The sequence below is a fragment of the Temnothorax longispinosus genome, chromosome 1 (genome assembly GCF_030848805.1).
Source record: "Temnothorax longispinosus isolate EJ_2023e chromosome 1, Tlon_JGU_v1, whole genome shotgun sequence".
Taxonomy (NCBI): domain Eukaryota; kingdom Metazoa; phylum Arthropoda; class Insecta; order Hymenoptera; family Formicidae; genus Temnothorax; species Temnothorax longispinosus.
In genome coordinates, this window is record NC_092358.1 from 19,449,297 (window position 1) to 19,465,553 (window position 16,257).

Here is a 16,257-nt window from a genome sequence, read left to right on the forward strand (position 1 = left end):
CAATTGTGCAAAAATACTCGCTATCAATATTACAAGGTAGTAAACAAATCTATCATTCGTTGATTTGTCGCTTATCATGCGGCCGTAAATTTTCTCGAAGAGCGTACCGCAACATGCACGCAGCATCATCGACGTATTTTCTTCGTAGGAAAGCCATTGCGTGCAATTTATGCAAATTATAGTTCCGAGAGTCACCCCGCGCCGCTCCAGGAGGCAGCAGGTATTAGAAGGAAGAAGAAAGAAGAAAGAAGAAAAACACGGACAGACTGATATTCCAGTATGGAAATAAAGTTAAACACAAATGATATTAAAAAATAACACTGACAATAAAATATTCGACGTCGAAATTTTAGAAAAGTCTTAAGTACAAAGTATGTCGAGGGAGAAAAACTAAAAATCTAGAAATAAAATATAGCGATAAATTTTTCGAACAAGAACAAGCGAGTTTTCCAAAGTAAAACTGCTCGGTCACGCGCGACTTTCATCGCAATCACAATGGCCGTCGCTTCGAGACAGCATCGTGCGGTTTGACGCTTGTAATATGGTACCATTACATCTCTACACCACACACCCCTCAGCAGATGTCACGTGATTCTCAAAGGACCCTCTTGCGTTTCAGGATCGTTATCTCTGATCGCGCTTGCAATCGCACGTTGGCATACGTGTCCTTTGTGTGTATGTATAAGCGCATATGTGTGGAATAGTAGCATACATTGCACGTATAGCATCGTGTTAATCGAAATATATGATATCTGATATCCTGAGCGTTTGTATGATTTTCGATGTAACGTGTCTCCGGAATTTTTAAAAATAAATCGGTCTTTTTAAACTCTCTCTTCTCTATTATTAAATTACTCTCGTTTTAACATTGCTCCGAAATTATCTTTGCATTTGTCATCGAATCTCTATTGCTCTCTTGAATAATCTTTCGATAAATTTAATTCGTTAATTTAGTCAATTTAATTTTACAGATAAATTAAAAAATACAACTCAGAAGAGATGTGATATAATATTGTTTCTATAAAAAGTCTGTATTCTCACGTCACATAATTCAATGAATTGTAACAATTTTGACGCATTCGTAAGATGCATATCATTTTGTATAATTCTTTTATATTAAAAATATGTATCTGAAATATACAACCAATTTTCATTCAAGAAACAAAGAGAGACAAAGAGAGAGAGAGAAAAAAAAGAAATAAGCTTCGTGTCAGTCATAATTTCTCTGTTACACAATAGACCTCCAATTAATTTCTAATTTACCACAGTAATAAATTCCTCTTTCAAGTAATTACAAGATCTCATAAATCGTCATTGCAAGGGTTTAAAGATACATCGAGTAAACACAGTGGCGTAAACCCGTCACGAGGGACGGAAAAGCAGGCTCGTGGGGAAATACAGAGCAGGAGTACACCGAAGGGGTGGCAAAGGGGATGCCAAGGGTCGCCGAATGCGAAACGCGGCGAATTGTGTGAATTGCGGCTATAATACGAAATTCAGGATTATCCCTTGGACGGCAAGGACGATCCCGAGGAAGCAGCAAGCACCACCGCGTGCCGCAGTGCGTCGTAACAGTAACATTAGGACAATAACGATTAAAAGCGGGGGTGCGGGCACGACGCTTTCGCGCAGATGGCGAAAGGGCGGGGGGAACGTCTCTTACAGACTGGGCGCCTCTCGGCCCCGAACAGAGAGAATGCAGGAAACAAGCTCTCGAGGAGTTTTCCTCAAGCCGTCACCGACTTATGGTTTATTGCCCGTCTACGCCGTAGGATCCTTGGGGAGGCAAAGAAACGAGCGCACAGATGTTCCTTCCGCGATATTTCCCAAGACAGGAACGAACAAAGTTCCCGCCGGCAGCGGCCACCCCGCCACCTCCTTTCCACTCCGCGAGATACGATCGTTAGGCGTGTAAACACCTTTGTTGATCGGAAAAATCGTCAGACCCTTCTCTCCACCGCTCCTGTTACTTGGAAAACCGCGATACGAAAACCATGATGATCAGCTATTCCGCTCAGACAATGTAGTATAGTAAGTGCTTTGTTAACCATTTTTTTTTAATCTCGTCACAATAGCGAGAACAATAACTTAAATATACGAAGCAATAATCATTTAAAAATGTCACGTTTTCTCGCTAATAACATCCGCTGTCTACTTCTTTACATTTAGTATTATGATCCAATAGAAAAGAGCTCCGCAGAGTTGGTAGCGAATTCGCGACACGCGCGATCCTTAAAGGGGTTGAACCCTCCTCGATACGCATTGCACAACCCGGCATGAACGGAGGGCGCTTGGTGAACACTAATTTTATTTAGAAACGACCGTGTGTAATACCGTGCTCGTTATGCCAGGCAATAAAACGGAGTCCGTTGAATCTCGTGAGCGTATAGTCTGTGCTGTTTTCGACTAATTAACGTAACTCGAGCATTTTAATATCGACAAGACGCCTTGTTAGCTAATTCAAGCGACGTTTCCTATCCTTTCGAATTCAGTTAACCTTTTTCATTACATGTAATCCTCAGTTTTATTATGCAGCTACGATCTTCATGTCAATTCTTAATGTTTCCATTGTAAACCAATTTATTTTCCGTAAATATTGTTATACTTTCGAAAATATGTGAATGTGTTGCTAATGTTTTATCTGCATATAACGAACAACAAAAGATCTATATTTTTATCATCTCTTTGTGTAATACTATAAAATCACTTATTTACGTGGTTTAAAAAAAAATAGAGATTATATAAATAAATAGAAAAAAATATGAAACATTTGCAAGTTAGTATCAACTTACATTCTTCGACTTGGGCTACATTCCGATAATTTTACGTCACGTGTACTATAGATTTTCAGTACTGACAGTTGCTGACAGTAAATATCGGAATACGGCCAGAACAACACTCTGAAACAGTACTCTCTAATATAATTTTATATTTTGATATTAATTCAGATTTTTTAAGATCGGCACAATTTAATAAAGATGTCGGGAATAGAAATAAAAATAAAATAGCAATTTGAGATATATCACTTTTCGTAATAAAAAGATCTCTTTATTAATAGATTTTTTTTCAAGAGTTTCTATGAGAACGTATAACAGAAATAATGTTAACTGTCACAGTTAACATTACAGTTAACAGTTAAACATTGCATCCATTATACAGTGATTTCTACCATAATTATCATTATGCATTCATGAATTCTTTTACCTACGAATTGTATTGATTCTCGACATTTCGAATAAAATTTGGAAAATTGTAAAGTTCAAGCAAAATTCAGTTTATTAACCGGATATCGAGCGAGGCCGTTGCCGGGCACAGCACGGCATTGAATCTTTCATTAGTTTATTCGGACGCGGAAATGAAATAACAATTATATCGTAATTGTCGACCGTGTTCGCAACACAATTACGCGAATTTATTAGTGATTCGTTAAATTGAAGGTTTCATCGTGGCAGCTTCGCGTATATATACGTACCGCCGGCTTAATGATACAAACAACAATAAACAGCGGTGGCAATAATATTCGGTCGCTTGTTTAAGAATATAATTAATTTGTTATAGATTATTAAATTTTCGTCATGCAGCAAATAAACCCGTCTACCAATATGGAAACATTTGTTATCATTTATTCTGCAATCGAATGCCGTCGATCTGTAGAAAATAATAATATAATAATTATTTTTTCAACATATATTGAATATTCTAAATACATTATATATACACGCACACACATTTACATATATATATACTTATACATATATATAGTACAAATATCTAGACATATCATTATTTTTAAATAATAAAATTAAAGTCAATTTTCCTATAAACAAATTAAATTTTCAAAATTAAATTTATAATAAAAATAAATATATCTCGAAATATATTCTTTAGCAAGTTTTTTAGAAACAATATATTGAATTAAAATTGAGTTTTATCAATTTAAAAACTCCAAAATCAATTTAGTGCTTAATAAAGTAATACGTAGTACAATTCAGGTAATTATTAATGAAAATCCATGAGTGCAGACAAAAAAATTTCCTTATACATATAATATAGGTATATCTCCTTTCGCAACCCCTTCTTTCATATCATATAGCTGTAACTGATGAAATGAACCTATTATATGCAACGGATCGACATAAACGAGAATTTATCGTCATAAACGAATGCATCGTGGCTATTTCTTCCCTCATTAAGCATCTATATGCGAGGCAATTTAAAATCGAAATAAATTCCGTTTTATCGTTCACGTGCGATTATCTTGTCAGAATACATCCGCGATATAAAATTCATTTTCTTTCACGTCATGATTTTTGCGGTATCTCGTTAAGACAGACACTCGTCGTCCTTGGACCGAGAAAAACCCATCTCCGGGTATTAACTATTTCCGTTGTTGATCATAGTCTTGCGAGTATTACGATGTTAATTAAAGACATACGCGACGCTTCTAATTAATAATAGAAATTTAATCTTTAATCGAATTAATGCGCGTTCTTATTTTATAGAAAGAGATCGTTGATCGAATAGAGAGATTTAGGCCTCTAAAGCACAATTTTTTTTGTTTAAGCGATCGTGCTTTCAGAGTTAACGTCCACTTATAACCAATTAATAATGATCCTTTCTTATTATTTATGGAAGTGGCATGACGCGTCGATACTTCGAGTGTACACTTAGACTTACGCAAATCGATAATCTTCTGATGACTTTCATGTCAAGAGCGGCAAGTGAAAGGACGAAAAAGAAGAAAAGTGGGAGAAAGGTGGAGGCCGGCTATTTATGGGGGTTGTGCGCACTTCTGTCGGACGCACGCTTAATGTAAAGCCGGCCTTATCTTTTACGCGATTTAAGGGGCTTGTAACTGCACGTAATCACGCAGCACGCGTACACGCTTTCCTTCCCTCCGGAATCCGTTGAAATGCCCGCTTCTTTCCATTCCGGACTTAACCTACGTCCCGCAATCACCCCAACTACCACGGATACGCAACGACCCTTTTATTACCTCTTTACACTTTCATGAGTCACGTTATGGAAATGAAACTCTAATAAGAATCGTCATATTTTTAGTTGCATTTTTATATAAAGTTCGATAAATCGATTATATAAAGACAATGAGAGAGAAAAACGGAGAGAGTTAATAAAGCATTGAAATATCACAATTTATCTATAATATGCTTCCCCCTTCTTGTTTAATCAACACATCATTGGACAGCTATACCATTTACTGTGGGTACTGTCATTCGCAAAGATTGGGCAAAGCACGATTTTGCATTACGTGAACCATGGAGAAAACACAATATCCACACTTCGCGCAACTCCTGGAATTGGAACGACTTCCTCGGAAGGCGTGTAAATGCGGACTTCGGTTACACTAAACAAGGAACGTTAGCGGTCTAGTTTACAGTATAGACGTCTACGCTTTAGTCCGTGCGGATTAGCGATCTCCGAGCTGATGTCGAGCAGGGAAATTTGCAATGTGCGGTGAAATTCGCGTGGTCCGCGCTTAACGGCGCCAAGCGCGCGTTGACAGTTTGGTAATGGAGCCAGCGAGTTCGGCGCAAGATTCAACGGCGACGACGTCTGGTATGGACGTATCTCGCCAGTCGATATTGCCTTTCGGCGACCTGAAAGAGCGTGTCGGCGTGTCGGTGCGCGCGGAAAACGCCGAAGGTTGTGTGTCGCTCGCTCGCTCGGTGCAACTGCATTCACGTCGAAAGCCACTTTGCCACGGGGCGCGGTGGCGTTCGCGACATAAAGTGTGGTGCTGGATGTGTTATCGCGCAGCACGCAATATCGCAACTTCTCTCAAACTAGAGTAAAATTAATCTTTTCTCTGCTTAATGATACGTGCGGTTGGTGTGAGTGCAAATTATGACGGCACAATGCAAAATTGAATTTATAAGGGTTGTATATGTTTCTACTATAATTTGTATTATTTACAAATATATTTAAAAAAGATTTTAGTTGCAAAAGAATTCGAATACATATAACGTCACAATTTTTGTAAATTCTAACCTTAATATAATAAATTACATTCTGTCAAATTTTATTTTACTAAAAGTATATTATTATTAAATTTTTCCCATGAAAGTATTTTCACAAAACATCATAAACCAAATTCTAATAAAAATTTCATTAATAACGTGTAAAATACTTCATACGCCTCGATGAACAATTCAAACGAGCAATCTGTATAAAGGGAATCACGAAATCCTCGCAACCAGAATTTTTTGACGCATGCTTTTAATTACACTCGTACCGTCTAGCAAAAACTAAATTTTTTCTACTGCGTTTAATTCGAACAGGATCTATCGTTCGATGCAGCTCGCTTTTGATGGGATTCATCGTGCACAAATGCACTTCTATATGTCGGAGAATCCCGACTTTGCTATGATGTTACTCATACTGGCAGGTGTAACAAATCGGTCAATCTCTTTCTCCCTCTTTCTCTCTTTCTCCGATGCTCGAGGATTAAAATCTTTGACGCGCAACTCGACACATCACCATGATTAGCGCGTGGCTTATCGCACGTGTGAGTTTGACAAAGTCCCCCCCCCCCTTCACTATATCCAATATTCCGCTGAATTCGCTCGTTTATCAATCGCGTTAATCTATCGATGGTCACAATCCATTTTTCTTCGATCCTATAAAACACCCCTAAAAAAAACGTAATATAGAGGAACGTTATTCTAGAGCAGTGATCAGATTTAGGTGCCATTTTTTACTCGATTTTCATGTCGATACTTTTCTTGTCGCTTGTGTCTTGACAACGAGTCGCGTAACTAAAGCGTAACGTTTTCAGGAGTAGCGATATTAGGTATCCATATATGATGAAATCTTCTGTCATTGAATTTTTTTCCTTTAATCTCTGATTCCATCGTTCATTCATAGCATATTGTCGCGCCTGAGTCAAGATACACACAGCAAGGATGAGTCGATACAAAGATCGTTGATACAAAAATTTTGCAAATCCGACAGCATGCGTGAGACGATCAGATCGTCCTCCCTTCGCAGGCATTCTCGGGGTTTGTTCACATTTCTCGCTTCCATGCAAAATAACATTTTTCGTCGATCGATCAGATGGAACAGAAAAAAAGACAGGAAGGTGACCGACAACATCGAGGGCCGAGAAATGTCGCCCGACCTCGTCCTCGTGAATTGCTCACCATTCATTTTCGAGACTTTCTGCTTCTCCCTGAGTCTTATCCTTTTTCTGTATATTCCCCCCTTGGGAATTTCGAAGTCACAGATTGTAGTTGGAAATGCAAAAAGAATTGCCGTTACGAAAAAGAGGGGAAAAGAGAGAGAAAGAGAGAGAGGGGAGGAGGGGAGAGAAAAGGGAAAAGAACAAGACAGAAAGCCGAAGCGAACGGGGTAACCTGGCCAAAGGATGCAAAACTTCCGAAAAGAAGCACCAGGAAAGCGTGAAGTGCGCCAATCACGAAGCCGTTATTGGTGGCAATTATGATAATAGCATACCTCGAGCGAGAGCGGTCCTGCGCGCGGGCGTGCCCGTCCAGCAACACGCGTGTGAGCGTAGCGTGCATGTATACACGCGTATATACGGGGTGTCTTGCGATCATTTGCTATTACTATCTTTTATCAATAGCTTGTTAAACAAGTCAAATATCGATTTTATTTTAATAAATGTTAGAGAGATTAATCATGTCAATAATTAAATTAGAAACAGGCAGTACAGCTGTCGAATCTGGTTTTGAAAATATGAATAATTTATACTTGTTCCATATTTATTTCTAGATATAGACTTTATATCAGTAAAAAAATTTTATTGTTCGTATATTTAATACTAAAAATTAAAAATTAATAAATAATCTGCCTTTAATCGTGTAAAACATGCAGTTAATTTTAAATTTATTTTTGAAAAATATTTCGATAACTCCATCTAATCCAGTTATTTTGAATATCTAATAACTGAATACATTTTATATGAGATTTCGTTGTCACAAATATAATTTTAATTATGTCAAATTAATCCCGCGCATAATGCAAATTATTTTGTCACATTAGTCTATAACGTGGAAATTTAATAAACATTCTAAGTCATATAAGATATATTTTATTAGAAAAATAAAAGTTAAGTAACGCATTACACATTTAAAAAGCAATACGATTTTCGCAGGCCACCCAGTATACGCGATGCGGCAGCGAGGCGCTCAGAGAAGAAGAGGAGAGTGCCGTAGGCTCGCGAAATACCGGTCTCTATTAATCATGTAAACGGTTTATCGCGGGTAGGAATATTACTGGCCGCGATAATTACGCGCAAATTATGCTTACGAAAAAGCGCGGAACACGTGAGTTGTGTCCCCTCGCGAGAGTGGTGAGGAGGACGCGTGCGTTTTCGTACGGAACATCTGGTTTTTTTTTCCAAGTGAGATTAGGCGAGCATTTTATTGTCACCCCTCCCGTGACGGACCGATAAGCGCACGAACGAACAGATTAAGGATACACGCGCGAGAGCTTGTACTCGCTGTAAAACAGCTCTAGATAAATGTAATCGTGAAGGGGATCGAATACTCGCGATACAACTTTTATCATACAGTGGAAAGAATATCCATAAATTGCGGCAAGAATATCTCTCGTCTCGTCGCTCGTCTATTGTTGATTTTGATTTCTATATGATTTCTGTGTCGCAAGAGATTATCTCATCGTTTATAGATGCTTGTATTCATTTAATGACATCATCTCTTTTAATGTCGCATATCTACCGTGAATTATACTTGTTTCGTGTCAAAATACAGTTACAAAAAAAAGTTATGGAATATAAATTTATCGTGACAATTTATCATCGATATAATGTTTCAGATATTTTAATATTACATTTGAGTTTATATATAAATTTAATTCTGACACTCGAATATGTTATATATTCTGTTTCTCGTTTTTTCGCGCGTATAATGTATTCATTGCAAACAAACTTCGTGTCACACAATGTATATGTAAGTGTAATTATTACATATACACGACGTAGCTCCCTGTAACACGCGAAGTTTATGAAAAAATGTTTTAATTTGAGTTTTGACCATGTCCTTCCTCCCCCAAAAAAACGACATCAATGTATCAACGGCGGAGGGTTCGCGCAACGGACTATTCGCGAATAATCGCGAACTTCACGAAATCTTGCGGGGCCCATCCAGCACCGAGTTAATTACACGTCACGCGGGGCACTATCGCGAATAGTTTCGTGCTTCTAATTGGACACGTGTAGTTATTTGCTCGGCGAACGCCAGGCGTACGTGCGGCCGCTACAAAGTGTACACGTACACGCACGCGAGTTACAACAGGCGAAACGACAAGCGGGGGCCTTCTATACGCGCCTATAGGCGCTCCATAAAAGCGCGCGGACACCATAACTTCGCGAACACGCCACCCACGTACGCGCGTACGCCGATAAGAGAGGAAGAAAGAGCGGGTGCACGCGTATGCAGGCGCTGCGTACGGCACTACGTGCGCCCGCACATATGTACGTACGACTTCACGCACATGCATGCACCGGGAATCGACCGAAGCTAACCCCTCAAAGTCGCAGCGAAAGGTTTTGCATTAGATATGCAGAAACGCGCGTACCGTCGCTTTACCGCGGTTTACCGGACGATTTAGCGACCCTGCGATCGCTCCGTCGAGGCTTCCGCATAAGAAGACTAATTAATTAAGCCATTTGCTTCTCGAAAGCGCCGATCTGTGGCAGAGAAACGGGCTATTTAAGTGAGAGGCAAAGGAGATTTGATCTAACTGCTGCAAAAGAATCCTTAAAATGTGATTCGCCATCATTTTAATTTATGCAGCTGCCCTGCCAAAGCCACTTTAATCTTACAGAGATTCGCTGCAACTCGATTATATTTTGTATAAAATGGATTCTCTATAAAAAATATAAAATTTAATGGAATGAAAAGATTGTAAAGTTATATTATCTGATGTAATGTAGATCGTTTCTTATATATGTATACATTGAGTTCACGTCCTCCGAGGAAAACTATAAAGTTGCAAATGCAAGAAATATCAAGCAAACATAAAAATAGCGTGTACGTTAAAAATGTAAATGCGCCCGATGTAAAAATATGCTGCAACCTAAGATTGATCTATTGCACGATATCTTGTATACCCTTCAGCGCGTTGCTGCAAGTTGCATGTCACGCAATTGAATTTCTATTATATCAAATGTATGTAAACTTTCTGACATCAAATCGGTCAAGGACATACGAATATTCTATACTTATTTTATGTGTAAACGATATTATATACAACCACGATGTAAAATGATATTATTTTCCTATAATAAATATAATGCACTTTTAGTTCTTTATCGAATTAATCTAATTCTCCCTTTACCACAAATATTTTCAAAAATGTCAATTGCATTAATAGAAAAAAATAGCTAAAAAGTTATTCTCGTGATTTAAGTAATTGGTTTTCTATTATATATTTTCACCAGAAAATAGCTTACATCTCATTGTTAAAGAATCCGTGATTGGAAAGTCAATAGATATGTGACAATAAAAATATTATTTTGTGTTATTAATCTTTAATGAGATTAAGTATTGCCTATTATGTTGACAATAAGTATTGACCATTCAATATATACTTTGACGGCATATGGCGCAAAAAGGCTTTTCATGAGAAGCCACGAGATAAGCTATCTCGGTAATAACTGTAAGCCTTACGACACCGAATAAAATTTCGATAACACTATGATATGTTGAAGCCCCATTAAACAACGTATATAATTCGACGTGATAAGGTCATTAAGATTTTCTCGTTGTAATCCATGCGATTGTGAAAATAAGCACACGCTGGAACAATCATTTATTATCGTCCGTTGATACGTTGATTATTTCATATAACGGGCATTTTGCGAGCATAAATCGATTTCTCGACGTGCGACCTATTTGACGTTCTAGTTATGTAATTTTGACATTTGAATAAAATTATTTAATTTTGATAACGTCGCTGTATACCACAACGAGAAATGTAATGTAATTTATTATATTTCATAATATGAATTGTTTTTGTGTTTTTAAAAATCGAAGAACTGGAAAAACAATATTGATACTTAATATTTAATTACATATACATCATAGAACTTGTATCCTGGATAAAACATTGATGAATACGATCGCATAACATTTTGCTTCATCGTAAAGATCCCTCCCGTCTTGATAAGACTACAATATAAAGCACCTAATAACGAAACGTAAAGATAAAAAATATCATTAATAAATGTTTTCTTCTTTATCTTCAGGAACGCTCTTTCTACTTCTTTCCTTTTTCTCTTTCTTCCTTTCTCGTTATAATCGCGATGTATTCTGTATCGTGTTCGCAACGATTTCCTCGCAAGGCGAATGCATTTTTCTAAAACATCATAAATCATCCAACCGTCCATCATCTCATAACGCCGGGCTACAAATTACGCGACCCGCAACGGGAGAAACTCGTACGATATTGCGAGTGCGGAGCAACGACGTACCGCGCGAAAAGTATTTCTCGATCCGCTATGATCATGGGAATTGATTCGCGTCTCGCGAACGGAGAAATTTTATCGTTGGGCCTGTAATTTCGCGGAAACTTCCGCGATTCGGTATACGCGGCTTTTCATACACGAGTGCCTTTATTTCCGATTCGACGTGACGATTAACGGTGCTCTAGCGACAAAGTGAATATAGAGCAAGACATATATAATCATTAATGGTTAAACCTTTTTTTATTCATTATTACACTGATTTTATAACAGAACTTTCTGAATAAATGTGTTGTAATATTCTAAGTTAATATGATGCAAAGACTATCAAAATATTAATTAACATCTGTTAATTAACATTATAACGGTTTATATATTACAGATTATTATTATATCTTGACCTCGTAATATATATCAGTTTGTTTAAAATGAGTTTGACTTTTTAAAGCAATTTCTTTAATATTATTGTAGCTTCGAGTAAAACCATATATAAATAAATAATTAGCTCATCCCAATTGATTTGTTTATTAAATAAAAAAGCTATTAGCGGCATAATTGTTAACACTGACAAACTAGATAAAGCAAACTTGCCGAATTGTTTTCACAAATTATGCGCCGTAATGAATTCTCTCGTTCATTATACTTTCCTATAAAAGCTTAGGGAAGTTTGTTTATCGTTGGAATGTCAATAACTATATCAACATCAACCTTCCTTTTGCTAATTACTTATCCAGCCCTAGACAATGAACTGTTTCGGTGTTCCCATGAACAGATAGCCAGATGAGGGGTGCGAGGAGAGGAAAGCAGCAAAGGAGGAGAGAGGAGGACGGCAATTACGCGTAATTCGCAGGTGTTGTGAGAAAATGGCGGTCGCGGATGTGTTTTCGACCTTAATCGCGGCAATTTTTCTGCCATTACTAAGTTTATCGGCACAGCTCTCGCTCGCCCGACACGACGGCGATCGGCGCGCGATTTTTTTTTATTACGATCGCGCTCAATCCAGTCCGGTCCGCGCAAGAATAGGAAAGACGCGCAAGAAACAGCCGTTGCGGCGTCGTTGCACTCATTAATCTCGAGAGCAGAAGAACCGTTGCACAGTAAATTTGCTCGTTATGGAAAACGACGAAATTCGTGATAATCCAATGGAAAAGTTAAATTTTTATAAGTAGCAGCACTATATACTGCAATAAATTTATCTATTTATCAGTTTACATTAATAATTCCTGGATGATATGATACAAATTTTGTATTATACATCATATTATTTATATTACTAATATGAAAAAAGATTTATAAAGCTCATCTAATATCAAACTTAAAATATGTCGGGATAAAACATATTTCGCACAAAGCACGGATCAATCTAAACTGTTTTAAATTATAATAAAAGAATGTTTAAATATTTGCAATTATCAAGCAGATTCGTAACCTAAGTGAGCAATTTTTTCATAATTTTAAATAAATTCTTCAATTTATGAAAAAACCGAGAAAAAACAAGTACTAAATTTTATTTTATTTTAGCAATGACTGGTCAAAAGTTTTTTAATTTGCAACCGCTGGGTCACAGATATTTCCAAGTTATTTAAATTGATCACTTCTTTACTGAAAAAGCGGATTAGGTTATTTTTTAATTAAGTCCCTATATATCTTTTTTATCCCTTCCTATCCTCGACCTATCGATCGAAGGTCTCTCGTGTGTCAAAGCGATATTAAAACGCTATCCGTTTCCCAGGCAATGAAGTAAATATGTCGGAGGCGATGTAGAAATACGATCAGTCGAGACCACGTTCAGGTATTTCCCGTTTCCCCGTATATCTTCGCCACTTGCACTCGTTTCTCAACTTTTTCATCACGATGTTCTCTGCATGTTTCATAAGAATCCAGTGCGAAAGTGTAAAAACCGGAGAGTCGGCAATGGGCAATGGATCCACGAATGAATGAAGCAGTAAAGTGAAATTCGCAACGTGACATTCTCGACAAGGTCGTTTGCAAAAATCTTGAAAAGCAATTGAAGTAGGAAACATAAAATGATTTAGATCTATCCTGAATGTAATAATAACGAACAATGGGGTTACAATGCAAATTAGTACACGTTATTTACTATATATAATATTGTAATTTTTTTATATTAATATTTTGTAGAATCATCAGTGCTTTACATCTCTGTTATTCTCAACGCTTCAATTAGAGCCATTGAAATATCGCAGTATTCTTTTTTCTTTTATTTGCACCTAGAAGATTATGGATGATGTATTGTTTCGAATAAAATATTAATTATAAATTGTTAAATTGTGTGCTAAATTAGCCTTTCTCTTATAATACAAAAATATTTATTATGATTCGTTAGCAGCGCATCATGTTTCCTAGCATATTACTTATTGTGCGCATTTTACCAACTAACATTAATTAACGACTAACATACTAACGTTCGAAAGAGCGAACACGTCGACAATATAGCACGCGTTTCACATGCCACATTTTCGTGGAGATATTCGAGGACTCCGTCAAAAAGTTGAGCTACGCGTGTCAGCTTTGTTCCCATGACTCTTTGTTCGCGAGTTATTGCAGTTTTTCGCATGATAAAATGGTCTTCTTTCGTAACCTACTATAAATTTCATTTGCAAAAATAGTTTATCAAGATCATCAGTCTTAGAGACTGTAAATATAAATCTTATGTCTATAAAAAGCTATTTACAAATTAGTAAAATAAAAATTTGCTTTTGGAATGAATTTTGATCCGATCACGATTGGAAGAATGTTTTTCAACTGAATGCAGATAGATGGAAAACATACGTTTTAATACATAACGCATCAATAACATTTTAATCGGCTTCAATACTCCATTGATTAAAAAAATCTTATCAATAACTATCTCAATATCTAATTATCAAATATATGTATATGTATTTAATACATATATATTGAAGAATATAAAAATAATCTATTGACGACATTTAATATTTCGCTGTTTTGAGTAATTTTATTTTTGTAAGTTTTTTAACCGTAATATACAACGTAACAAAATCATTTAATTCATAAAATTAAACTGTTAAAATATCGTAAACTATTTACAACTATATCTCACTATTACTAGACTAGATCAAGTGCACATTTCTCGAATTCGAAGCGCATTCGTTTTAGTTCACTCGTTCCTACTCGGTCAATTATCACCGACGAAACTCGCGGGAATGACCCTGCACTTTTTGTAGCACATCAAACGTATGCCATATGGCATATGCGTTCTGCCCACCCCTCTCTTTCCGAAGGATTAATGATATCAGAAAAGGGCGGTTGCAGTAAGGGACGATGAAAAACACGACGGACATTTATTCCAGCACTTATGCGTTTCTTTCGTAAACTGTTTCGTGAAACAGTTACCGCGAGTTCGCAAGCAAAATACGATTGAGATGACAGGTGGCTTTAACGGTTCCGGCGGAATAAATTATTCTAAGAAAATGCATACTACATCTTTGAAAATAATTAAGCTGTCTTGATACTGTCGTTATGCAAGTTACGTAACAGTATATATTTCGACATCCGCTACTTCGATTTCATACTCTTTTAACAAAAACATTTATTTCATGATTTCTATTAAAGAGAAGTCACAATGAAATTTTATAAACAAGTACGTTTCGTGCGAAGCACGGGCTACCTTTATTAAAATTGCTGTATTTATACGTACCTTGATTATTTTTTATTATATTGTTGCATGACAAATTGTATCAAATGCAATACAAAACCACATAAATGGCAAAATATCCATGTTAACTAATTAATCTTTTCAGTAAAAAGAATAGAATAAAAAAATGTGTGTGTGTGTGTGATACTAAAATTATTTATAATAACATTTAATATAATAGTAATAATTCTATAAACTGTTAGTTAATTTTAATTATTAACACCTTTACCCCTTACACTACTTTTACTTCGCCCAGTGTTTCATGGAAACCTTATTAAATGAAATACTACCAAAAAATGCAAATATGACACGACGAAATAAATGTCTATTCATCTACTGCATTATGTCCTCGACAATTAGTCAAGGATTAAGATGCGATCGGTGCCTGAATGACGCGACAAGCCGCAAAGTGTTACGCAAGCGTGGAGTGCGTGCATTGCGTGCACGACGGACGATACCGACGCAACGGGACGAGTCCTAATCGCTCCGCGCCCACCTAATATTGATATAAATGAATCATCCAGGCGCTCCCCTCGAACTGACTTCTCTATCACGCTTCTCGGACGCCAGCACCTAAATTTCAAAGGAACTTCATGCCGAAGTTCCGCTACGGCGGCAGTAACTTATTCCACGCGCTCGCGGTGCTCGCGATGTTCCCTTAAGTTTCGGCAGCGAAGTTCAACGTTGATCTACCGCGCACACGACCGAACTATATGTATATCGTACCGAATGTGGATTTCCGCAACACAAACCAGATTTCATCCGTCGCGTTTCCCATTGCGAAATGAAGCGAGGATATATACGCTTACAATTTCCCTAATCGCGCCTAGATTTGCGCAGGTACGTTTACATTGTTCCCGTTCTGCATTCGAGGAGAGAGGTCCTGAACTCCGAAATGGACGGGAAAATGGACATTTTCTGACGCCGGAATACGTTTAGAATCAAATAGACCTCGCGATAAATGGTCTCCGGTCTCCTCTTTCACTTTTATTTTTAAGCGGAAAGGATTGTATTTCAAGAAAAGAGGATGACAGTTTCAGCGGAATGAGAAAACGCTGTCTACTCAATTTCAAACACACACACACACACACACACACACAGTGTACGTTTC

At 37.1% G+C, this 16,257-nt stretch overlaps 1 protein-coding gene across 5 annotated transcripts in view; it reads right to left on the reverse strand.

The window, feature by feature from the left end:
* LOC139815597 (latrophilin Cirl) overlaps positions 1–16,257 on the reverse strand; it is a 435,108-nt gene that overhangs the window by 306,681 nt on the left and 112,170 nt on the right. The gene's annotated exons all lie outside the window — the stretch shown is intronic.